Source organism: Hippichthys cyanospilos, chromosome 16 (assembly GCF_059441005.1).
Source record: "Hippichthys cyanospilos isolate Australia breed blue-spotted pipefish chromosome 16, RoL_Hcya_1.0, whole genome shotgun sequence".
In the NCBI taxonomy this organism is placed as follows: Eukaryota; Metazoa; Chordata; class Actinopteri; order Syngnathiformes; family Syngnathidae; genus Hippichthys; species Hippichthys cyanospilos.
The window spans coordinates 11995493-12022326 of NC_142384.1; the positions used below are offsets into that span (position 1 = coordinate 11995493).

The 26834-nt window shown below is 36.8% G+C and overlaps 1 protein-coding gene across 1 annotated transcript in view; it reads left to right on the top strand.

Moving 5' to 3' along the window:
* The window catches only part of elfn2b (extracellular leucine-rich repeat and fibronectin type III domain containing 2b), a 69118-nt gene that overhangs the window by 18503 nt on the left and 23781 nt on the right, over positions 1 to 26834 (top strand). The window contains exon 2 of the mRNA XM_088436373.1: positions 6022 to 6184. The gene's annotated coding sequence lies outside the window, so the exon portion shown is untranslated. The remainder of the gene's footprint in view (positions 1 to 6021; positions 6185 to 26834) is intronic.

Genomic DNA, 26834 nt, shown 5'->3' on the forward strand with positions numbered 1-26834 from the left:
TAATAAACAAATGTCATGATATTGACTGTGAAAATACTATGTGATGCAAACGTGTTTGTTAGGTATCTCAGTTCTTAAGTCAGTTCCCAGCCATGCTTGTTTTACTTTCTAGTTAAAAGCCCCAAACAAACCTTGTTCACGTTTTGACAAATACTTTGACTGATCTGCTTTCAATCCATTTCCGTGTTTTGACAGCTGCTCATTTTAATGCGGCGATGACAGTGAGCTTGAGCGACGGAGACAAAACTCGTATGAGCCAGCGAGATTCGGAAGCGCTCATTGTGAATAGCAACACAGGTGTCACCGCGTAAAACCTGACAATAATAACAAACAGCCTCAAAGCCTCCTGGGAATCCACGTAGCTTGTAGCAGTGACAGTGGCGGGTCACGGAAGTTCTCGATTTTTATGTGGCCTCGTAAAGATGAGCCCATCTTAGGCCTGTCCTTCACCGTCGTGAAAACGATTTAAAACGGTGATATCACGCCAGATACCACTAATAACGACAACTATTACAACAGAGATGATGTCATGTCACGGCATTTGTAATATATCCGTATTTTGTACAATAAATTAGCACACAGTTGTTTTTAATTGTGCAGACCAATCTTGCAATGAAAACACTTTGTGTGACTGTTCAAGAGACTTTTTTTTCTTTTTCAGCCAACGCAGTGCAAAACTTTTATGGCTGAAGCAAACAGACAAAAACAAAGTGCTGTGCCATCTGTGTGTGTTTGATCAAAGTTTAGAACGATATTTTTTATCTCTAGGTGTATTGTATTCGGAAATTCCAGAAGATAGAGCGTGCAACATCAGGTGTTTTATTTCTAGCTCATCTACCGAAAAATGCACTGGTGACAAAGCGCATCCGTAAAATATGAAGTTTTGCAAAGGATTTATTGTTCACAAGTTGGCAACATTACTAATTAATTTGTTCCTGATTTGAAAAAGTATTGTTTTCCTCATGGCATTCAAAAACATTAAATCAATTATTATAAATTTTTAACTTATTCAATCTCAATGATGACTAAAGACTTCAAAGATTCATTTTCTTTTTGACTGGTAGTAATTATCTTGTCATATAACAATACATCCAAAAATCTATCATCACCCAGTAAAAATGTAATAAATGTACGTATTTAGTCAACAATGGCAGTGAATGTGTTTATTGGACTGGCAATGAATTTTCAGTGGTTTTGTTTTTGGAAAAGGCACGGGATTTTGAGCGTTTTCACTCATCTTTCAAGGCTATGTCTATGCAAACTTGTCTGGTACCATATAAAAGATTAGATTCTATTCATCAATCACAAGAAAAAAAAAAGAGTATGTTTCTACGTTATTCTGTTATTTAATTATCACTGTTTGAAAATAGGTGTTGTATTTTTAGGATTATAAACCTCAACTTTTTTCTCATGAGTTGAGCCTTGCAGCTCCTCTGCAGGTTTTATTTCTTTCTCTTCTTCTTTTTTTGTGTGTTTTTTTTGTTTTGTTTTTTTCTTTTTGCTAGTTACCAAGAGACAAACCACCGGTATAGCAAATGTGTGTATCTGTTCAAGATGTCAATTTATGAAACAATTATGAAATACAACTGAAAAGATTTGACTCAATGACTGTGCTGAGAAAGCCTTTTAAAAATGTGTTAAAAATATAAAAAATATGTATAGATTGAATAAGTTATTTTATAAAATGATGCTGATTTATATATAAAATATATATGATATTGCTGGCCTTCAAAAAATGCAGGAGTTATTAGTCTACTAATTAATAAACCCTGTTAAAATATCATGAAACAGACCAACAAATGTGTATACTTGTAGGTAGGTGAAAAATAGGAAAGAGAAAAGTTTTGTTTTCTGTACTGATTAGAGCCAGAAGCTCAGCTTCAAAGCTTAATTCTTTAAACAATGAGGAGGCCTCACTAAAATCAGGTTGTCGATTGGCATGGCAATATGCAAGGTGAAATATTTTACAAATGGAAATACTTTAATAATTATACCAACAATACAGTCATTTGCAAAAATAAAACAAACAAAGTCCATCTATGCATGTCATCATAGAAAGGCGCATGCTGAGAGAATGAACTAAATGAAATTCACAAACAGCCTTCTGCAACAAATAAAAGACAGAGAATAACAATTATTGTCTGTTTCGACGTTGAAACGAGGGCAAGTGGCGGTCGTTTAACAACCTTGGTATTGTGAAACTGAATGGTTAATGACTGTAATTATGCCCACCCAAAAACATCCAGCTAGTGTTTCACTCAAACCTTCATCTGGCAGACATTAGACTTTCCAGTTGCCCTCGACTCACTCATCCAATCATAAATCACTCACGGACACCTTCACTGCCTCACGGACTGTTGGAGCTTGTACAATCTACATGGTGGCAATTCATTATTTCGAAGCATTGCCTTCTCTTGTGATTTAAAAAAAAAAAAAAAAAAAGCATACCTTTTGTACAGTAGTTGCAGTATGTGACTAGGTTGCTGGTTTAAGGAACAACTTTAATTAAAACGGTATTCAATTTAAGCTGGTGTTATTTGTTTTAAAATGCTAGAAAACTAAAACCAAAAGCACACTCTTGGTTCTCACTAATGATACACTGCAATTTACAATTCTATATGGCTATGTGACTAAAGTGTAGTGACAATGTTTTCTACTTTCTAATTTTTATGTTTTTGTGTATTCCTCCTCAAGAAATCATTGTAAAATGTCCCCTTTGTCTTTCTAAAATAAGCTGGAATGATATATAAGATCCTTCCACAGTACTTTACCTAAATTGACATTTAAAGCCCAATTATTAAGCATACGACTCATATAGAGGCATTCATAAATCTGATTTAGTAACAGGATTAGTACATTTTTCTTTTCAAATTAGCGACTAATAAATTGGAACATGAAGAAACTTACTGTGAACAACTCTTTATTGCCTTTATTTTGTTCAATTGTCCAGATTGTCATAGATGGCGCAATTTACCAGCAGATAAACCAGAAATTAAACAGTTGCAGCTGTAAAATCTGTCTTCTGAACTTGCTGAAGATAATACGCGTAGACATACAACTAAAATGTTCCAAAGTTTAATAAATCAGACACAAACTCTGTTTTAACACCTTTTTAAATGCTTTGCACTGTTAACGGGTGAAAAAGAAAAATTCACAAGGGTATATCATTGAAAAAAACGTTTAGATCTACTGACCCAGAGAAAAAACAAACATTTTAAGTAAGGCTCTTTACAATCCATTTTCTTCTTGATAACTTTGCTGTAGTTTGCAGTAAAATAGAACTACAGAGCGTTGTCCAATACACCTAGGTGTGAAAAGCAAAAAATAAACAAATTTATACAAGCGCACTTAATAAAGACTTGATTTGTTATCGTCCTCGGAGTAGCCTTAAAAAAACATTTCAAGACATGCACACCGTGTCCTGATCAGCCCGCCGCTGCGCCTCAGCACGTCACTTGTAACACGCGACGCATTATTTCGATACCACATTCAAACGCCCGTCAAATTTAACAGCCATCTCTTAACTTGAATGTGTCACTTGTAGACACAATCTTACCTTTGCATTTGCGCACAACCGCAAGCGAGTGTGTGTGTGTAAGAGCATATGTCAACCATATTGCAGTTAATTCTCCATGCTATTAAACAAAATTAGGTGTTTTTTGACGTCAGTCCCAGCGGAGCCCATTACATCGCGATTCAGCTAATGCAAATTGCACACCATATTTGAGAGTAATTGTAATGTCACAATTCACCAGAGGAAGCGTAACTCATATTATAAAGTGAACGCAATGAGCGCGCTGTAGGGAAAAAAAGCATCTTCGGCTATGGTATTCCACGTATAATTTCTTCTGCATAGCTGAGCTCAAAAAGTGGAATGAAGAATAGACGGGGGACCATCACCGTATTCTCGAATTCGATGATCTCTCAGGCAGAGAGTGTACATCGGGGAGACACTTTGAATCTGTCTCAATAGTCGGCTTTACAGCCAGTTTGTGTGTAAGATTCTGTTTTAGTGCTTGAGTGCGACTGCGGCTTATGTATGAGGGGCCGTTAGGGACAATTAAGGATTAGTTCTCATATGCACTGCTAAAACTCTCTCGTTCTTGCTATTGGAATGCTCTCATTTGAAATATTTTTGCTCATACCACTACTTTCAGCGATCTGTTAAACGCCACTGAATTGCTCTCATACGCACCCCGAGACACTCATAGTCACATCACTGAAACGCTCTCATACACATGGCCGGAACACTTTCCGATATATACTACTGAAATGCTCTCATTCACACTTGTATTTGCCATTTGTATACTATTATTCAATGAAAACCTCTCATGTAACCTAGTGAAACAATCATAAAACTTAAGACATTTTTTTTTCTCATGCTTACGACTGAAACACTCTTATATACACATTTTTTTCCACGCAAGCAACACATGATTGAAACAATTTCAAGCATATACTACTGAAATCCTCTCACTTTTTTTGTTTGTCATATAATTGTATACTGAAACCCTCCTACAAACTAGTGAAACACTCATAAAACGTTTGGCATTTTTCTTCTCATACATACTACTGAAACACTCTCGTTTACACTTTTTTTCCACTCAAATACACAACTGAAACACTCTCACACACTGCTGAAATGCACGTAAACGATATGTATTTCGCAGGTGCACTCCACTGAAAATCGTCTGATGCACACTACTGAAACATTCTCATACATACTATTGAAGCACTCTCATACACATTAGCAAAATGCTTTCCAACATACAACTAAAAAGCTCACATTTGTATTTTTCATTTGTGTACATGCCTTTAAGTGAAACACTCATAAACCCAAGTGAACCTCTCATTAACAAAATAAAATTTATGTTTTCTACACACTACTGAAATGCTCTAATATACAAGACTGAAACACATACAAACTGAAAACGCTTTTAAAGATACTATTGAACACAATTGAAACATTCAAAGGCATACAAACTACTATATGAACTACTTTATTCTGCAGATAAACATTACTGAAACACTCTCATACACATTTCTGAAACACTCTCATTTATTACTATACATTACCAAATTCCTGAAATGCTCTTATTCACACTGCTAAAATTATCTCTATACATTGTACTGAATTGCTCTCATACACACTGCTGAAATGATCTTTACATTGAACTGAATTGCTCTCATACACACTACTGAAATGATCTTTACATTGAACTGAATTGCTCTCATACACACTGCTGAAATGATCTTTACATTGAACTGAATTGCTCTTATGCACACCACCACTTTTCAGTTGTGGTTGTGAGTGTTAAGAAGTGTTGAGCGTGAATAGGAAGTAATTCTTTGTTATGAACAATTGCTCAAAGCAGTTTGGTATCTCTAGTACGGCATTCTGTACTTATGCTTCACACATACACACTCTCACGTACAATGCATCTCTCTACACATTTAACTTGCAAGAGGATAAAGGGATCAGTACAGTATTACTGCTGATAATAGGATGTCACAGTCTGCTCTTTTTGGGTCTTGCTAACTGATTTTTTGTGTATGCGCGTGAGTGTGTGCAAGTTATGGGGTGGGGGGTGAAAATGCTGCAGGGTGGGAGAGGAAGGCGCCATATGAGGAGAGGCAGAGGAGAATGTGGCTGTATGTCAGCTTCTCTGACAGCAATTTGCACAAATTATTCATAGATGGTCCGCATGCTTGAGGTGTGTTGTGACGGGCGTCATCTGGAATATCCTGAATGTATCCCATCACGCGCTGTATATAACGCCACTTAAATGAGGGCATCACTTACCTCTTTTAGTCTTCTGATGTGCCCCAGTCAGTAATTATTCTTGCCCCCAGGTTCTTTTTTTTTGCATATGACTGAAGCAGTGCACAACAGCTAAACGATAGCAAATTGACACCCCGCAGTTCTGACAAAAAAACAAACAAAAAAAACATATATTGTATTTAAAGGCTGTATCACATTTGATATTTCAGATGTAATCTGGATTTTGTTTTCATTTCTAGTTCCAACCTCTCAACTTGTCCAACCTGCGACCAACTTTATGGAAAATTCTTTCCCCACTCCTTCATGACGGATACGCAGCATCGCAGCTAGGCGAGAGGGCTTCGCTCAATTGTATCGTCACAAAACCGACTGACGACAGAGCAGGCAATAGTGGGGAAGCAGGTAGGAAATGTCAACGCTTTTTTTTTTTTTTGTATTGCTTAGTTCGAATTGAGTTTATATTGAACGCATTCTAACTGGATGTCAGTGAACATATGACTTCTTTCATTTCTTGAAGTTGTAGCGGTAAGTCAATTAGCTGAATTTCATATGCATAGATTATTTTATTCAGAATATGCTTAAACGTCTCCAAATACAGAACATGGATGTGGTTGACTTCTCCCCTGAACTATGCTCCGATTTCAGGATATTTAGGTTTGGGTTACAAAAAGATTTTGCAGGGCAGTTTTCCACATTATTGTATTTGCAGTTTAGAAATAGATATCATATTCAATAGTAACAATAAAGCCACAATGTATGTATTCATTAAAAACCCACAAAGGAACTATACTTAATTTATTCCTGTGTGTTACATGTATTTTTCTGAAGTACGAATAACATCCCGGGTCAATTTGACCCAGGAGCATGCGCATTTATCCTAAAGTTTCAGAAACATTTTCTGTGTGCCCTATTAACAAATCTTGTGATTACTTTTTACCCCTCAGAAACAGCAGAAACATTCCGGGGTCATTTGAAAGTTGCAAAATTAAATTAAAAATAAAAAAAACAATCAAAAAGCATCGGCATTGTAATTGCATTCACTAAAATGTACATGACGACACGTTTTAATCGATATGTTGAGCATACATAATCACAGCAGATGTCTTATATTGAAAAACTGCATTCAACATTTACCTGAATTATCAAATGGGTCAGTTTAACCACAAGATAACAGGAGGGTTACACTATCTGGCATCGAAAGAGTTAAAGCCAAGATGCGACTTCAAGCTAAATAATTCACAGCCCATCACCCTGAAGTGTTTTGCTTCCCTTTAAGGATGACGCGATAAACAAATCTTTCAAAACAGGACACAATTTTCCAAAATGTGTATCATAAAATAATACCTGACATAAATTTTCCATTTTTCACAACTTTTTTTTTTTTTTACTTAGCTGACTGCAACAATATTATTGATCTATTGTGTAAATGTGAATTTTTAAAGGTGAGTGATTGGCACCGGTAGGAATGAAAGCATTAGTTAGCGTCTTTGCTCACAGGCGTACATTAGAACTTCTTCACCGCTTTATCGCGCTTATTACGCAGGCATGGCTATCATTTGTGCTGACAGCGTCGCACTTACCACTGCTATTATATGTCGCCGTGATGCACTGTGTAAATGTGCTATGTGTGTCAGGCCATGGAAAAGTAAGAGAAATAATTGTTGTAATTACTTCATCTGTGTTTTCATTCCGCCCACTTGTGTTGAGAAGAATGTAATGTTGAAGCAACTCCCCCTCACCGACCTTCTGTATTACTGAGATAAAGTTACCCAACAACGATCACGGGAAGTGAGTTTATTGCTATTTCTTGGAACAATATTTGTGACAGTTTATCTGTGTTTTCCTACATTATTTGATAGCTGGTATTTGGTCAAGAGTGTCACATTTTCAAGTTTTGTTTTCAGATATATGATTTAGTTTAGTACTGTTTCTTTTGTTCTGCTTATTTTTGAGGGGAGAAAAAAACCAACAGTTAGTCTGGATCTGGAAATTCCACAGGATCTAGGCCTGGTTCTAGACCACCTTTGAAGGTTTCTGCCATTTTGATTCTGGGAACTTCAATCTATAGTTCAATCTACATTCAGATGTAGTGGGACATTATTCCTGCTCTCTGCTGTGATATGCCACTCACTCTCTGGGGCTTCCTTGCTCAAGCCTACCCCCGGGATCGTGTTTAATGTGATGGGTCTCTCTTGATCTCGTAATTAGGGCTGGTTCTCATTCGCCCCATAATGAGTGTCTCTGTGCTGTCTTTCCGTCCAGCATTTTCCAGTCACTGGTATGTGTTTTTAATGTCATCCAGTCTTTTAATTTGATGGTGGTACTGGCAGGGGCTTGTCTTTCCATGGCAGTCCATCTGGCTCCTTCTCCTTACTGGAGCTTCTATTGTCTCTCTTCTATTGTCTATTATATATGTGATTATTAAGAAAGTGGACCAAAACAGAAGTAGTTTTAGTCATTTAGATAAGTAAGGAACACCACATATCTCAGCAATAGCTAAAAAAAAGTGTGAGCAGCAGCATGACACTCCAAAGTGAAATCAGGCATTTACATGATGATCCCCATTCCCCAATGTCGAATTTGGTTTCCAGCAAAAACCCTGTGTGATATGCATACATGGCAGCATACTCTCACGGTTCTCGCTGGCAGGCCTCGCGTGTCCTGACATGCACCATCAGCCACTGTGAGATGCAGCCTCACAGGATCACGGAAACTCACTCAAGCTCTGCAAGAACCTTTTAAACATTTTTCACCACTAAATGGAGGATTGACTTAAGTGTGGACATCAGTCAAGCGAGAGTGAAAATGTTGCCTGCTGCATTTAAGGGTAGACAGCCTTTTGAATGCACTTTATCACCTTAGGTGCTAATTGCCCCTGTACAACAGGACAATGAACCCACAAGTCACACCATGTAGTTGCCATCTTTTTCCCCCCAATCTTTAATTTCATTTTCAAGCATGTTTTGCTTTTTCGTTAGATTTTTTTTTTTGACAGAATTTCCCTAAAAGATACAGCCACCTTCACAAGACCAGAATTGAATATGACTCGTAATATACAGTACATGGTGAGTTATGTACAGAGCTATTCGACTGCCTCATCCTACTTGAACAATTATTTGTAATGTGAAAGGATATACAGTTTACCTCTGTCTAAAGAAATACACACCAAATTAAGAATCATTACAACATTACTAGCTAGGAGGAAAAATAAACACAATTACATCATGTGTTGCTGGGCAGAGTTCATGCGGCCTTGACCCCATGAAAAAGAAAACACATTAATCTCAAAGACACATCAATCTCATCATGCTTCATACTTAAAAGAAAAAAAAAAAACAGGTACCCGGGCCAAGAAATTATATATGAGTGGCACATTGTAGAGAAAGAACACTTTATAACAACATAGTAAAAGTCAGACACACATGCACGCACACACGCGCACACAACAATAAGTTACATGCATTATGAGGAGTGAGAAAGAAACCATTTTTTAAATTATATTTGAAAGTCAATGAGAACACTGCATACTTAATAATAATGCTAATCAACTCCAACCTGCATCATAGATGACTTGAAGCATTAGAAGGAATTAGATACTTTACACTTATAAAGGGGGAATAATGATTACTTTGGTCCAATTGTGCAGCCGAGCAAAATAGGCTTGAGGAGAATCATTTTTCCTTCTTTTTTTTTTTTGGGTTAGCACTACATCTGCTAGAGTATGACAGGAGAATAAATCAAACCTAAAAAAAAAAACCTATGGCAACTGGATGTTATAGTCTGCGTGTCATGTATGAATTAATTTTGGTGCTTATTGCAACAATAAGGGACTGAAATCACGTTATGCATACTAAGTACCACATTACCATTTTTTTCAGTTCACCAGAAGAGAAACAATTAACCGTTAAAAACGGTTAGAGGGGGTAATTGACGGACCTAATGAGAGAAAAAAAAAATTAAGCCTGCCATTTGATGATAAGTTACTGGCAGTCTTGTCTTAGTGCAGAAGGCATTTGAACCATGCTAATTTTTATGGTTGTACTCTGGGAAAACTGCCACAGTACCTGTTACTAAGTACTCGAACACAAAACAATGGCTTCCTATGGACTCGCTATGTTATCAAAAGATGTCAAAGTGAGAGGCTTTTTATGCTGAGTGGGTGGAGGTGCCTTGGTAAAAGCCATCTTGGCAGGACACAGAACACAAATTAACCTCTTTGTCAGCAAAGGACAGACTTAGTCAGTCCCTAAAAGGGCAAAAAATTGCATCAAATGCGAGGCCTACGCACGCAAGTAGTTTTGATAATTAGGGAACACCGAGTATCTCGGTAATGGCTAAAAAATGTGAGCGGCACCGTGAAGCTGTGTCGGTTTGGTTTATTCAAAATAACTCAATTTTGGGACTCTTATTCTCCCGCACTCTTTATGTCATCAATTTTTCAATGCGCTCTCAGCCGCTTCACATGCAAGAAGGAGGCTTTTTTAATGCAAATGACGGACTGTAAATACCCACTTTTCGCAAAGAGCTGTGGATAGTGCGACTGCAAGATCACCCCCATTAAGCCATCAATCTTGTAAATCCCTCTTTAATTATGAGCTATGCCTACTAACAACATGTCTCCTAACAACTGCCTTTTAAACCCAGTCTAACCAATATACGCATTTTAAGTTATTATGGGATCATTTGGCCTTGTTTGTCTTTGCAAGATGGATGTTTCTGTACTGTTTGCCAATGCAGTACTGAAAGATTTCGATTCTAACCTTCATCATCATTTTTCAATGTCATAGTACTATCTGAGGTCCGCTATGAACTCACTTGGATGTTCATATCCGTATTTAAGGACAACGGTGGGGGAAACAACTAATGCACTGTATTATTATGAGTATAATCCAGTGGACCAAGACTTCAATTAGCTTTTGGGACCCTCTGTGACTGCCAGCAATATTGATTATTGATCATTCATATGCCTATAAACCTATTTCATGTTTTACTCTGTCAGTATGAATATACTTAAGCTATATGTGAGACTTGTAGTTAATGGCAATCCACCAAAACAGAAAACCAATTTGCGAAAAATATTTACTCTAATCCTTCATTAAGCCATGTTTGAGTTTGCCATTTTAGTTAGTCTGAGCCACACAAGGCTTTGAAGAACTACAATTCTTATAAACCTCTTTTCCCTGGGAGGAAAACTCAAAGGCAAGGCTTAGTTTGCTGCAAAAGCCAGCCTGCAACAACAGAATCAGTCACTACATCTGAAAAGACATGAAGGACGTGGACAAGGCAACTGGAAAGGGACAAACACTCACAGAGATGAGAACCAGCTTGTTAGATAGATGCAACACACAGAAAGAATTGGATTGGACAAAAGAAAGTGGACACAAAGAAAAAGTAACATCACAGAGAGAGAAATTATTGTGCCGTTAAAATGTTCTTAACCAATTAATTGCAACATTTACCATGTGATATCAGCTTCATTACAGACAGCAGGAGGTGCTGCAGGTGCTGCATTTACCATTGTCTGTAGCTTAAACAAACATGGCAGCCTCCAGAGATGTGCCACCCCCCATGTAATATAATTTCATCATAACTAGACCTAAGATTATATTTAAAACCTACTGGTTGTCATTAAGAACACATGCATTTTGGAAATTTACAATCATTTAATTTATTCCTTTTTAATGTAAAACAGTCTAAATCTTGCACACTGTCCCTTTAAGTATTTAAATTACATTTGGCACGTTGACAATTACATTTCTTCTTAAATATGACTATTTATGGTGTTGACATTTCTAACCAGGAAGTAGAACGTCTCATTGGCGAGTCATGCTTCTCATCGTGGGCCTGCCACGCCCCCTCCATCATGTCGTTCGATGCCGCTGGCCACAGAACAGAACAACCACCCAGTAATCATTTTGACCAATTATCTTCACAAGTGTCGCCGAGTGAATGAAGGAGTCCAAAACAGGTGTTTTACTGACAATTAAAATGCTAAACCGTGTCTATAAATCGCACTCACACATGTTCATCTTCCCAAATCGCTCTTTGTGGGAACCCAGAATCTATAACAACAGTTTCGTAAAAAATGTTTACCTTGTCAAATCGGAACAAAATCTCTCATCTTCAACTCTGGAACTAAAACGAATAGAAAAATCATGTGTATAAGCGTGTGTTTAATCTTGCACAAGCGATACAGGGGCAGTGTTGGGCAGGTACCAATTTATTCCCTGGTCATACGGTTTTATGTAAAAACATAACACTTTGGGGGTGTTTGGGGTGAGAAATAAATATTGGAACTTGGTTAAAAGTTCCAAAAAGTTAACTTTCATGTTATAAGGCCCCTTTAAAATAGTCAGAAATAAATGTTGAACCATCTTCTCAAATAAACGTCTTATGATGTTTTTTTTTGTGACTTTTTTTTGTGTTCATATTTAGATGTTCCACTTTATTCACACACACATTCCAGACAGCTCTCCATCTGTTATCTTTGAGCCTCTGGACTAAGCAGAAAATTAACTCTAATTCCACCAAAGGTTAATGCAATATTTGTAGATTATAACTAAAATTGACATCTGATGCAGACATAAGTGATGAAAATTGCAATACCGTCCAAATCGTGAGGGAGGGAATTAAACCTTGGTTTGGTGATTTTTATTTTTTTGTATTTTTTTTTTTATGACCTGCAAACCAAGAGAGAGAGTGAGAGACAGACATGCCCCATATGCAGCCAATCCTACATGTTACGTAAGCTGGCCCAGTGTTGTAATCAGATCAGTGTGCTTCAAAAACCCAATCCGCAAGCCAATGCAAGACAGCAGCACTTCACAAAGAATAAGAAAGCACATTCAGACATTTTTTTTTTCTTCCTGTGGGAATATTGCAGATCCTCAGCAGACTTCGGGGAGTTTTTTTGACTGGCTTCATTCGGCTTGAATATTGTATACTGAGAGTGTGTGTATCATTGATGTATATTTCATGCGCACTATGATGGTTGTTCACTATTCTCAAGTAAGAAAAGAGGTGGGGGGTGCTTGGAAAGCAGAGTATCAGAGACCTCCTGTGCATTTGTGTGTGTGTGTATTTGCGAGATGACTGCTTGTCACATCCCATATATACCATTCACAGAACCTTTCTGTTATTAATGATAACTAAAGCTACAACTGGGATCTCCTGTATAAACACACTCCGATGCTTCCATCTTCAGTTTGACTCAGATCCTCAGTTCCTCAGCACATGCACACACACACACGCACGCATGCACACAAGCTACAGACGACCATTCTACAATCGCTCGGTGAATTTTCTCTCACAAATCACATTTTTGGCGTCTAGTCTTCCAATCGGTAGATTTACCAAGAAATTTCGTTTCACTTTTCTGCTGCCATCACTGGAGTAGAACAACTGGTGAAGCAGCAAAATATCCAGCCAATATGTCCACAGACAATATACATCTGTGCCCCTTTTTACGCTAACTAAATCCAATAACTGTGATTAGCATTTACGCATGTGCAGGATTGTGTCCATTTTTTGGACAAGTTCATCAATGTTTTTTTTTCTTCAAAAGTTCTTCTGCCATTCACAGTTTTACTTTTTTTCCTCAGATAGTCGTCTGATAATTAAAATCCCTCATGGGTTAAAAAGTATGAGAATGTTCATTTAAAGTACAGTTATCCCTCGTTTTCACGGTTAATGGGAAAAACCGCAAAGTAGAATTGTCAGCCTTTGTCAATCGCTAATTAATTTGAAATTAAAAGGAAAACTTGATCCATCCTGTCCATCACAGACGTGCTCAAGCGTATGTTCTCAAGTTTCTTTCCTATGGCTCACCTCATTAGCATCTTTATTGCTATCGTTAGCTGTGACTGCAGTCACAGTTGGGTGTTTTGTATTTATGCCATCAATTAAACTTGAGCTACTTCTGTGGGTAAGCAAGCTCCTTCTATCAAACTATCAAAGTTGCTGTTGGGGCATTTTTAAATGTTGAATTTATCATTCATTGGACCAACAAGTCTCACATACCATTTTCACATCTTCCTTCTGCCTCTGAGCTCTCCACCTACCCACAAAAGGTAATATAAGGTAACGGCAAACACAATGACAGCTAATCAGTATCCTCTCCAGGCTGAGTTTTTCAACCCCTTACAACACAATGCATGAAACTGGATCTAATCAGCAGATAGAAAGCATAGCTAGAGATTTAAAAAACGCAATTAAATAACAGAGCTTAAGCATGACTGTAATTGATTGCAATTCATCTGTTATATTGACAAAGCTATTTTTTTCTATTATTCGATTACTTAATTATTTTTCATATTCAATGAATACATTTAAAAACACATTTTTCCACTAGCCATTGACTGAAAATATGCTCAAGGCTCAGGTAACCGCATATCACGGTTCACCTGTTTTCTGGATTTGGTCCCATGATGTTTACAAGCTACTAAACCTTGTTTGTTACCTGAGGCTTCAAGGTGACATGTGGTGTCATTTTCAGTGGCAACATCTGTTTTTCGAGGTATTAAATGTACATGAAAAATAAAATCATTGCCAAATTAGTTACAACGTCTCACTGCGTCACCCTTAAATTAGTTTGTCTCATTTGTTTTCTTGCCGATCAAAACTTCAAGAATTTACACCCATGATAGTCGACAACACACATACGTGCACGGACCGGGGGTTCTCTACCCTAGTGGGGACATGCCATTAACATAATGCATTCCCCAACAGGTTGCCTTACCCTTACATTAACCTTAACTAAAGTCTACCTATACTCTTAAGTTTTGACCCTCGAAAAGAGGTTTGAACTCATGGGTTCCACCAAAATGGTCCCCACAGGTGCAAGAAGCATCCAGCCAAAACCACACACATATACAGTAACAATACAGTCAAGAAAACAATACAAACATATCCATAAAAGTACAATTTTAATATTCTTCTTTTATTCCCCATTGTGTTATATCAGATGCCTCGTCATTTGTTTTGTCTCAAGTAAAGAAAACCAAATATTTGCCATTTTAGTAAATTGCACAGTGAGCTCCAAATGTTAACTGTGTAAACTGGATTATGTCCATTTTAAACCAGCTACAGGAAACTTACTGCAATTCATATGAGGTGCCATTACACTCCAAAGAAATCCTTTTTTTTTTTGTACCTGACTATTGATAATTTACATAATCAGTCAGTTTAGACAAGTGGAGACCACAACTACTGTGCCATTTATCATCACAGCACGTTCCCCTCGTGCGACTTCTCTATGAGCTCACATGCTGTGCAAAATACAGTTTTTCACAAGCTGTGCTTTCATTTATTCAGAGATTATTCAGAATGCAAACTGAAAATGAAGTCTGTTTGAGCATGACTGCTTGCCCACAGGTCCAGCTTGTGGAGACATTTGTTATAGTCAACGCTGGATGTGTGCCTTTAGAAGCTCTGTTTCTTTTTAAACATCTTTTGGGTATAACAAAATGTGCAATGTTTTGATGTGATTCTTTTAGTATTTGCGATTAGACCACAGTTTAAACTGTGACATGAAAGTGGGTCTTAGGAAATAAGATTCAGAAAACTATTTTGAGATTCTCAGTTGCTATGCAATTGCTTTGATAATTTCTTTGGTACGTTTCTCATAATGGGCATGTATTTGTCACCTTTTAGCATTTTTATGGATTCATCACTTGTCATATAGGGTCCTGTATTTATTGTTGGGACTTGTTAGTTCCTTGATGTATCAGTTTTTATGCAGTTGTTACAGATCTTTAGTTCGCATTACATGATTGATGTCTGACAGAATCTAAGATTTAGCTTCTCGGTGAAACAATATCAGAATGTTAAGTTACGGTATTTTTATGAGCCTGGTTCTAAAAGTTTAGTCTCCGAGTCTAGTTTTCTGAGGTATAGATAGGAGTTCTAGTTTTCTCGTGGTTGCTTTTTTGAACGCGGACTTTCTATTTTTCCACTTTGGTGTCTTGTTTGCTTGCGGGGCTGAATCCTCCTCCTCACGTGACAAACAGCAGGCTATTCTAACGCAAGTTTAACAGCAGTAGATGTGGATCCTGTTTTGCACTTTAATGAAAGAGTCAATCAGACTTCACTGACTTTCTGTATTTCCCTGTTTAGGTGGGAGTGCAGATAAACAACAATTAATTGACAGACATCAGGAACATTCCCGCAAAATAAACCATGGCTCGTTTAATCTTAAAATAACTTCCTGGGACTGTTGAATATCTGTTCGAGATAAAGGATCACAGCGCCGCAGTAGACAAACAAGCAACTTGCTTTCCGATTTTGCACATTTCACTGACAGGAACATGATGAGCTCTCATTGCGTTTCCTAGTACCTTTTTGCCTCTGTGGAATTCTTTTTCACACTTCTAAGCATCAGTGTTATTAAAAAAAAAAAAAGTTTGGTTGTACAGTATTTTAAAGGTACACGACACACACACACATACACACACATAGTAAGTGGAGCATTAAATGAGGACTTGTTTCTCGTTTGAGACCAAGCACTGTGCTATTTTAAACGTAAAAAAAATTATGTCAGGGTTAAATTATCTCGGTAGCCTGGAATGTGGGCACACACACGGTCAGTAATTTATTAATTTACTTAACTTGAGTTTATTCCTGCGTTCATCTACTACGAGTTTGTGTGTGAGCATTTGAAATCTCTAGTTTTGAGAAAGACATGTTTAAAGTTTTGCCACATTCATCTTCCAGCAGTGTGGTTCGTCCACTAATCCCTCATTTTCGTATGTTTTGATGACCGTCAAACCTTTTGGCTACCACCAACAGAAAGTCGAGATTGTAAAGTGTTTGCCTTGAGGTGTTTTTTTTTTTATTTTTTTTTATAAATCCCAAAATGTGCATCCCTGTCAAAAATTTATATTTTTGTCGATAACGGAAACTAATTTCCCCGACCCAAGCCTGGTTTTGTGAAAACTCATTTTATCCACGTAGGTTCAGGGGTGGCCAAAATCAAGATTGGGTGTTCCATTAGCCACAACATAGCTCCGCCCTTGAGTCACTTGGTATTAAATCACTCCAGGTAGGTGCATGCCCTATTTCTATTATTTTATTGCATTATAGTGTTGTGCAGTGTCAGTGTAGAGTGCACAGCATTGACTGATAGTGACTTACTATTCTGCAGGCTGCACAGGTCAGGAAGCAGAGTGGTGGTAATAGCTCCTGATGAGCTGCTTTCTACCTTGTTTGGAAGCTTCCACTATCATTGTGTGACTAAATGTGTGCGCAAGTGGGTGAATGAGGTAGTTAGGATGCCTCGGTGCTATATACTGTAAATTAAACCCTATCTATCTATCTATCTATCTATCTATCTATCTATCTATCTATCTATCTATCTATCTATCTATCTATCTATCTATCTATCTATCTATCTATCTATCTATCTATCTATCTATCTATCTATCTATCTATCTATCTCTCTATCTCTCTATCTCTCTATCTCTCTATCTCTCTATCTCTCTATCTATATCTATCTATCTATCTATCTATCTATCTATATCTATCTATCTATCTATATCTATCTATCTATCTATCTATCTCTATCTATCTATCTCTCTATCTCTCTATCTATATCTATCTATCTATCTATCTATCTCTACAAACAAATTAATAAGGTGGTCTTTTATAGCATCTAAAAATAATTCTGACTGGTTATTTATCACTGACTGACATTTATAGGCTAGTTCATGAAAAGACTTACGGTAGTCAACATTAAGCATTGCTAGAGCATGTTTGCTGACTGTTTCTGTGACTATTCAAATGCACATTTTATTACACTAGGCTTTAGAACTTGTTAAAAAAAAAAAAAAAAACTCACAATGAAGCACTTTGGCAAAAGCCATTTAGTCCTTAAAGGCCAACATACTGCTCAGTTGAGTCACATTAAGAGGGAAAAAAATGTCCATTCCACCAAATAGCCATTAGCGGTCTAGCTTGGGTTTTTAAAAGTGAAACCTGTTTGTAACCAACTGCATTCAAGTGGTGGACACAAAGCAACGGCTGTTTGATTCCATTCTTGCACTTAAAGTATTGTTGGTGAGTACAATTTACTGTATATTGACTGGGCAATCTAATAATATTGCACAATAAACTTAAAACGTACATAGTGCTCCAAAGAAAAGTATATCACAAATTCTGTTTGTTAGTAAAGACACCATTAGAAAACAATAACATTATACAGTAAGTACCACTAGCATATTTAGCAAGACTGCGACCCTAGCGAGGATAAGCGGCTTTAGAAAATGGATGGATGAAAAACAAACAGTCAAATGTACTTGTTGTTGTTTATGTTTCGTTGAGAGGTTGCTTGGGACTCCATCGGATACATCTTGTACTCACTCGTGGCATATTGTTACCACGATGTGGACGGGGCTCAGTCCGACATGAAGTGAAGAATTCATGAGGATGCATATGTAAATTGTATATGCTGCATACATGCTCCTCATTCATATTTTATAGTACAAGGTTCCGTTCCGACTTACGCTGTAGACCTGTGCACATTAAACAGAGCACTGACAAGCATCTTCCATTATAATAACACGGTTCATGACTTAATCTAGGGGTGTGTCTTGGATTTCATCAACTGTTTGCTTTCTCCAACTGTTAAGGCCCAGTGTCTTGCACCTCTTCTTCCTTTCCAGCATTAAGTTCAATTTAAGTCATAATCCGAATGTGATTAGTTGAAACTTTTGGGGTTTTAGCTGTTCATTCAGTGCCAGGTTCAGGCAAATTAGAACATTTAATAAGCAACGAAGCAGAGAGAAGACAACAAATGTTTTCTCACAAGGAGAGCGGACAAGAACTTGACCTTCCGGTTTGGTTACAAATTCTGTCCGTCCCTTTTTTATTCATTATGGTTGAGTAAGGTAAGGGCGGACAGTATGACCAAAGATAGCAATCAGTTTCTGATAGTGGAGGACATAGGTAGAAGTTCATATTCTATCAGTCCATGCAATTACTGCTATCCTCTTTCCCAGGGACATGGTGACAGACCCAATACTTTTCCATCCTGTCATTAGGTCATTATGCCTGTGATTCATTACAGCTGCAGGAGGCATAACAATTCCAAAAGAAAATACCCATGTCTACCAATATACATCTTGCAGAAACAAACATTACTTGCAGGGAAGAAAAAATAGTGCCATGAATTAATCTGCAATTTTGTGGGAGAACATTCAACTCGTTCACTGCCATTGACGGTTATAGACGTGAAAGATCCATTTTTACTTAGCTTTCAATGACTTATTTGTGGATGACAAACTCAACACATTTTCATCTTGCTCATTCAAAGTCATCACAAAGTTTCGAAAATCACAACATGCGTAAGATGTTCTTCTACAACAGTTTAGAATGATGTTTTATTCCCCACAAAAATGTGATAACATTGCTGTGAGCACTAAATGGTGCTTAAGTCCACTCACTTACACACACTTACCATTTAGTCAAATGAGAACGCCAACGTGATCAACAAAGGCATATGTGTATCATTTGAATGATAAAAAATCGTGATTTTGTCTGAAAGTGAGGTACACTTGGCTAATACGAGATAAAAAGGCAGCCATCATCATCACTACATTTGCCAATACATGTTACTATTGTTATCCCAATTTTCACAAATTTTCTCCCACTATCCTTGGCAATCGCAGTCCATATGCTCATGAGCCTGCATGCATGTATTACGGAGGAAATGTCATCTGCCCACGCGACAAGATCAAGATGGTTTCATTGGATTACAATTCTTCCCTTCTTCTTCTTCACACAAACCATTTTTATGAGTGAATTCTTGTGATGTATCCACAACAATTCAAAAAGTGAAAATAACGCAAAAAAAAAAAATCTATATAAGATGCCAATTACGAGTGAATTCTTACAAGGTTGTCACGCAACTAACAATATGGACGCATGGTCGTTGGTTTGTGTATGCTTTTTGGTTTGCAACAAGAGCTTTAATTCTTCAATGACGTATTATGTTAGGCTTCTTAAATCAGCCTGTGAGAGCTTTGGAGTGGGAGATAAATGGGTGCTGGATTAGAGGGGAGCACCCGCAATGAAGAGGAGGAGATAAAGTGGCAAAAAAGACGGGCAGGTGAGACCATCAATTAGGGGTGATTTAGGAGTGGAAGTCGAGGAAGGGCATTGGCAAGACAGAGATGGAATCAAGTGTGAGTTGGAAAAAAAATGTAACTAGAGAGAAGTGAGTGAGACTGAGAGCTGTGTGTGCGCGCGTGTGTGCGCTTGTGTGTGACGCTGGAGGTTGCGAACGATGGGGTTGCGGAGTGATGATAATTCTTGTGAAGAAGCTCAAGTGTTGGCAAGTCTCATCGCAACACTGATGCTGTAGGGCAGTTGGCATACACAACTACACATTACTCAACATTCCACTGGAGGAAATCTCATTGAAATCAAGCATCCTCACGCCTCGGGAACAGTTGCGAGCATGCATACGAAAAAGGTTGACGACGACGAGGCAAGGTCAAGGTGAAAGTTGTAAAGTATGATTTGCTGCTAGTCTTGATGCTCAATAAGAGACAGAAAGATTGGATTTTTTTCCACTGACCTCAATGTAACTGTGTTGCACTGCGAACCCACGTTTAACGCGGGAAATACGTCAAAAAAGGTTGCTGACGACAACGCAAGGTCAAGGTGAAAGTTGTAAAGTATGATTGCTGCTAGTCTTGATGCTCAATGAGAGAGAGCTTAAATTAGATTTTTTTTTGACTGACCTCAGTGTAACTGTGGTGCGCTGCGAACCCACGTTTGACATAGGAAATATGTCAGAATTAAAATAAAATATATGAAATTTTTTGTATATATTGTCTGACATCTGTAGCCAAAAGAAACTTCCGTGGGAAACTTAATGTAAGGGGCAATACTGTACAATAAATAAATATTGTTTTGAAATAACAATAACTCAGTTTTTGCATGCTAGGAGCCATTGATAGGCTTTTCATTTTGCCATTTTTCTATGTTCATTTCACGCAGCCGCAAACAGCGGTTACAAGCTAGTAACTGAATCTTAAAAAAAAAACAAAACACGAAAAATAGGCCTTCAATTTTTAATTCCCACTCTCATCCGAAGATATTCAAACTAAGCATAAAACAAAGACAACTGCATATTTGTCTATTTAAATTAACAATATTTGTGTTATTTGTCATATGTGTGTGTATGTGTATATATACAATCAACAAATCATTATATATATATATATATATATATATATATATATATATATATATATATATATATATATATAATATAGTGTGTGTGTGTGTGTGTATTTTTTTCAAAGGATATTTGATGATCAACAATACAATATACGACTCTGGTCACTTGGAATGACGGTGGCTTCTTCTTCTGTCAAATCAGCTCTGACCTGAAAAATAAATCAAGAACTTCCCTAAACTACAAACGGAATGAAATATGATGTGGTTCAAACTGGGTGGTGGAAACAACTTTAATTAGCCACTTGGGGAAAGGTTGGCTGTCAACAATACAAGGAGAAAAGTAATTATACCTCCTGGACATTTTAAATGAAGATCATCACGAATGGATTGGACTTGAGTGTAAATGTGAGAACATGTCGGATATTAGTAGCGTGGGTTCATCGTTTATAAATAGAGTGTGAATTGTCAGCAAGCCTGCAGACTTACAAGCAACCCACATATAATAAATAACTATGATGTTATATTCACACACAATGATAGGAGGGAACAGTTTGGTGTGAAGAGAAGTAGGATGGAGAGATGGATATGAAGGCTGTCACTGTCAAATATATTTAGAAAATCGTTTTATCAAATGTTCGATCGATGAATCAAATAATCTCATGAAATTTGCATTTAAATTTCTCTTCTAAGTACGTTTTTTTCCCAATTTTTTCCCAGTTTACCTACCAATTGTTTATTTCATATTGTTTAATGATTTAAAAAACAGTTAGGTTACAATGAAATGCTGCGCACTTTAATACAGCATATTGCAAGTTGAACCTGAGATACAACACTTTTTCATAACTTTTTTTAAACACTTTTTTAAAACGACTTTTTAAAATGACTTTTTAAAAATAAATTTTAAACTATTTACCTTTTTAACTATAGAAATTGAATGTTACAATTAGGGCTACCTTTATTGAGGATTTTTAGAAATTATATCACTTGAATATCAATGATTCAAATCAAAAATCAATAGTGATTTACTAAACCATTTTTCCACATTAGACTTGCCAATCATTGTGTTTTTTTAAGCATATTCACAAATGGGAGAAACTGATTCAAGTACTGGTTCACTCATCATTTTCCCAAATGCAAATATCTTTTTTTGAATCAACACAAAAGATAGACAGCGATCAGATTGATTACTGTTGAGAGGCTGAAATTTGAGTATTTTGACCATTTAAAATACAAGAATAATGATGCTAAACGATATAAATAAATATTTTCCCTTTCCTTCACTATGAAAATTGCTAGCTCAATTTTCTAACATGTCTAAATCGGCTAAAACTGTAATTACACATCCACTACAGTAGATGGCAGTGGTGCTCATTCATTGTGTGTGCTGGGAGTATGAAAAATTTCAATAAAGTTATGCAGCATATTTTTTTCTTTAATCTTAATTGGGATGCAATGTTATGCTGATTTATCACCATTTTTATATGCAAATGGTACTATTAAGAGAGCGGGTTAGGACGCGCACGGAATATTTTGAAAACAGCATCGGTAGACCGTAAACGTTCACACCTATTCATGCCGTTACCCATGATGTATTAATCCGTGAACCGTGACAGTTTGATACCTTGTGCTTTTTTGCTGAAGTGTACATTTGAAAGCATGTGTGCATGGTTGTAAACATCCAATATAGTCTTCAAATGATTTCACGTGGCACATTCATCTTGTTTCCTCTCTGCGCATACATCCTCCTGGTTGTGTTTATATGCCGTTTGTCAGCGCCTCATTTCTTTTCATTCCTCCTTCTCTAATTACATGTTTAAATCTCGCCTTCATCTCTCTCTTCGGCTGCTCCGTGCTCACCAACCTCCATTTTCTTTTCATCACGTTTGTGCTTTAATATGTATTCCCTCTCTTCTAGCTGGAGTAGAATTCATCCTCCTCCAATCTTTTTTTTCAGCTTTTTACAGCTCATTTTTAAGTCCTTTACCTATAAGAGATGTTTTTTTTTTTGTTTTTTTTTTCTCCCTAGTGTTGGTGTTGCAGCCTTTGAGCCAAAGAGGGAGAACGCTCTTGACCCGTGACCAAACTGCTCTCTTTGGTCTAGCTCTGCCTCATTTTTTTTTTTTTTTTTTAGTTATCCATACTCCCTGTTGTTGAGATTTAATAAGCTTGTGACAGTTTCACAACCTGCTGCTAGAGCTTGTTAAAATTCTTAAATCCGCTGCATGAATCGATATTCGTAACGGGGGATGTTTTTTTTTGTGCTCAGTCGCAGATGAGAAAAGACATTTATAAGAGTATGCCTCATATTTTTTGAGTCAATGCTAACAACATTATGTAATTCATATCAAGATATGGCCATAACAGAGCATCTGCAGTAACGTTTTTTTTTTTTTTTTTTATAGACACAATCCCCATTGAAAGGGAAGTCAATTCAAAATTATTTTTGTTTTATAAATTTGGAGCACCACTTGTCTAAACATAGCATTATGATTGCTAATTGTTTTGTGGAATATGAATAAAGCAACAACATTTTCCAGTTTTTATCCATTTTAGGGGATGTTTGTGCCACTTTCTGATGATTAAAAATGACATCACAGTTGCTCAGGTCTCAAATGACCAAACTCAGACATCAGGAGACACATGATCAGTCCTAAGCCTTGTATACCTGTGATGCTATTTTCAGTGGATGGCAAATGGCAAAATGGCCGCCTCCCTGAGATAAACGTGTGAATTGTGCTGCTTAAATTGTATTCCACAAACACAATATTAATCAAAATGCCATGTTTAGGCAGAAAATTTCCCCTTTTACAACATATGGTAAGACCACTAATGCATCTGAAATACTTTCATGAATCTATTCATCTAAGATGGTTACCTCACCACCAATTTACCTTTTCATCCGTCTGTTGTAAGTATGACGTTCCATAATTTCTTCAATAGCTCTTCGTATTCGCCTCCTGCACTCCCCTTTTCTTTCAATCTATTTATGCCTGAAGCCAGGCAGTGACCTAGTTTAGCAGTGGGAATGATTTTTTTGATAGCACCCTTCCATCCATGCCAACAAATGTCAAAACCCACAAATAAGGCCTTCATTTTCAACTTGAAGTCCATACGTCACCACGTGTGCACGTGTAAGCTCAAAATTGGAAAAGTGGAGGACTACATCGCATAATGTCTGAAGGTTTTTAATCATTGACAAACGGAGCAATAGTTTGGAAGCGGGTCGTCTTTGGAAACGAGGTGGCATGGGCTTGATGAGAGGTTGGCAACACACTCACACACTCACGTCATGTGTCAGTGAGTTGTCTAAACCAGTGTCGGCCTTCACGTGACTCGTGTTGTGATGCGCGGCTGTTTGGAGCCGCAGGCTACTCGGTGAGGGAGCATCTGGGGCCCCAGACAGTCCACTTCATTATTTTTATACATGACTTAGTGCCCGGACCAAATGTCCGCTCATTTTTTTTAATAAAGTAAATCAATATCAACTGGGGGTAATGTAATCATGGCCCAGAACGTATTTCTTACAAAACATGTACATTATTGATTGTGATGTTAACGTGCAATTATCAGAGGTAAATTAATTTTGGTGAGTTTTTCCACTAAAATTAACTCGCTTGACTTCTTTGCTTGATCGTGATTGGTTTGGGTTTTCTATGGGGACTCTGACTGTCTCTTCCATAAACATAATGGGTATATATCATATCATATGTATTGTATCATATCAAATTGTATCATTTCATATATCGCATCCTATCCTAATATGTCATGTATCATCTCATATTTTATATTTTATATCCTGTCTCATAAGTCTCATATATACATATATATATATATATATATATATATATATATATATATATATATATATATATATATATATATATATATATATATCATCATATCATCATATCATATATCATATATATCATGTCATATTTACATTAGCTCATATCATATACCATATATTGTATATCATATCATATATCATATACAGTATATTAATATATCATATACCATAGGTATATTATATCATTGAGCATATGCTATTGAAACCCAACCAACACAAATCATTCAGGCAAACTGAAGAGGTGTCTGTGTGCACATTCTGGGAATTTGTATGAATTGACTTAGAATGACCCAAACGGTAGGTTATCCCAAGACTACATTTCATATTCGTGTGAGTCCAGTGAAATTGTAAAGAAATGAGAAGTTGCTGTTTCATTGTCATTTGTGCTTATTACTTATAATTTGAATAAATTGTGCAAATTATGAAGTCATATTATTCATTAGACATGATCCATATTAGCTGTGATTTTTATGGTGACTTATTTTGATCAAATGGAACCATACGACATTGAAAGCGTTCAATTCAAGGTTGCGCCATGTATAGTGGAATTACTAAACGCGGCACTATCTTCTCCATAAAGGAGATATTAAAAGCATAATTCAGCTTCTCGATTTAAGCATTGGCAATTCAAATCCCCTGCCCGTTGTAGTCTTGATTTCAAAAAATTGCTGACCATGCATCATGCTGCATGGTCTCCTAGTGGCAGAGGGGAAAATGAGGAGACAAAATGTGAAGCCTAAATATTATTGCTTTTATATTCCAATAAAACCTCTTTGATATTCTTATGCTGATTCTGCTGACAAGCTGAGAATTTCCTCGGAGGAAATTTTGCACCGTAGTGCGTAAAAAGACATTGAATTACACGCAATGTGGACATTTTGCATTTATATGAATGATGTGAAGTTTCTATTAACTAGCTAAGCCTTCAAGGTGGGATTTAACTAAGCCATTTGAACAAAACGATTTCATTATTTCAAATCAAAGTCTTCCTTATTCTAATCCCATGGAGCCCTCACAGGTCTTTTACCTTAACCTGACTGTAAAGCCTGTCATGGTTGAACACCTTCATACTCTCTATGCACACACTTGCATGAGATATTATTGCAGTCAGTGAATACTTGATTGATTTTAAATGCAGCTAGTTTAAAAGCATAGATTTGGCACTCGCTGCCGCAAGACAATGAACCACAAACACTGCTTGTTCATTCATTTTCTTAATACAGTTTCCCCCATATAATTCCTGTCTTTGATTTGTAGAGACGGAACTAATCATGGCCCAATTTCTGTTTTTTTTTGTTGCCAGGAGTTGGATTCGGATCACTGCTTTGTAGCAAAAGGGGTAAATGAAAATCAAAGTGTAATTGATGAACTCATTTTGGCTACACGGTTTGGCATTAGTCAAAGTGTTTTGGGGCAGTCGGTGCCACGCCAATCTGCATAAAATGATGAGTACAATTGGAATTGTCGCTATGGCATTTTTTTGTTTTTTTAATTTCATGTGGACTTTTTTTTTAATTCATTGTTTCTTTTTTAAAGGTTGTTTATTATTCATTTTATAACCCATTCAATCCCAAATTCAATTCAAGGTAGTTAATTTATGTGTGTTTTTAAATCATTTCAAGTGTTGGGCTAAAGCAGTGCTTCTCAAATAGAGGGGAGATGGCTTTGTTTTTGTCACGTGAAGTGTTATTGCAATAAAATAAGAATGTTCATTTTTTTTATCAGCCTCTTTGATGCTCTTGGTTATTTTTTTTCTGTTTTTGACTAAGCTGTGACCCGTAAAAACTGTAAAAAAGAATTAACAATTGTTGAAAGTTGATTTATATTTCTTTTTTCTTCTGTTAATGTTAAAAAAGATACAGGCTTAGGTATACTATACAATTTTTATGGCTAATAGTCTTATTTATAGTAAACGCACTGAGAAAGGAGGGGAGGGGCACACAAAGTTTTCTCTTTCCTGGGGGGGGCTGGCAAAATATAATTAAGAAGCACTGGGCTAAAGGAATGTCTTAACAAGGCTGTAAT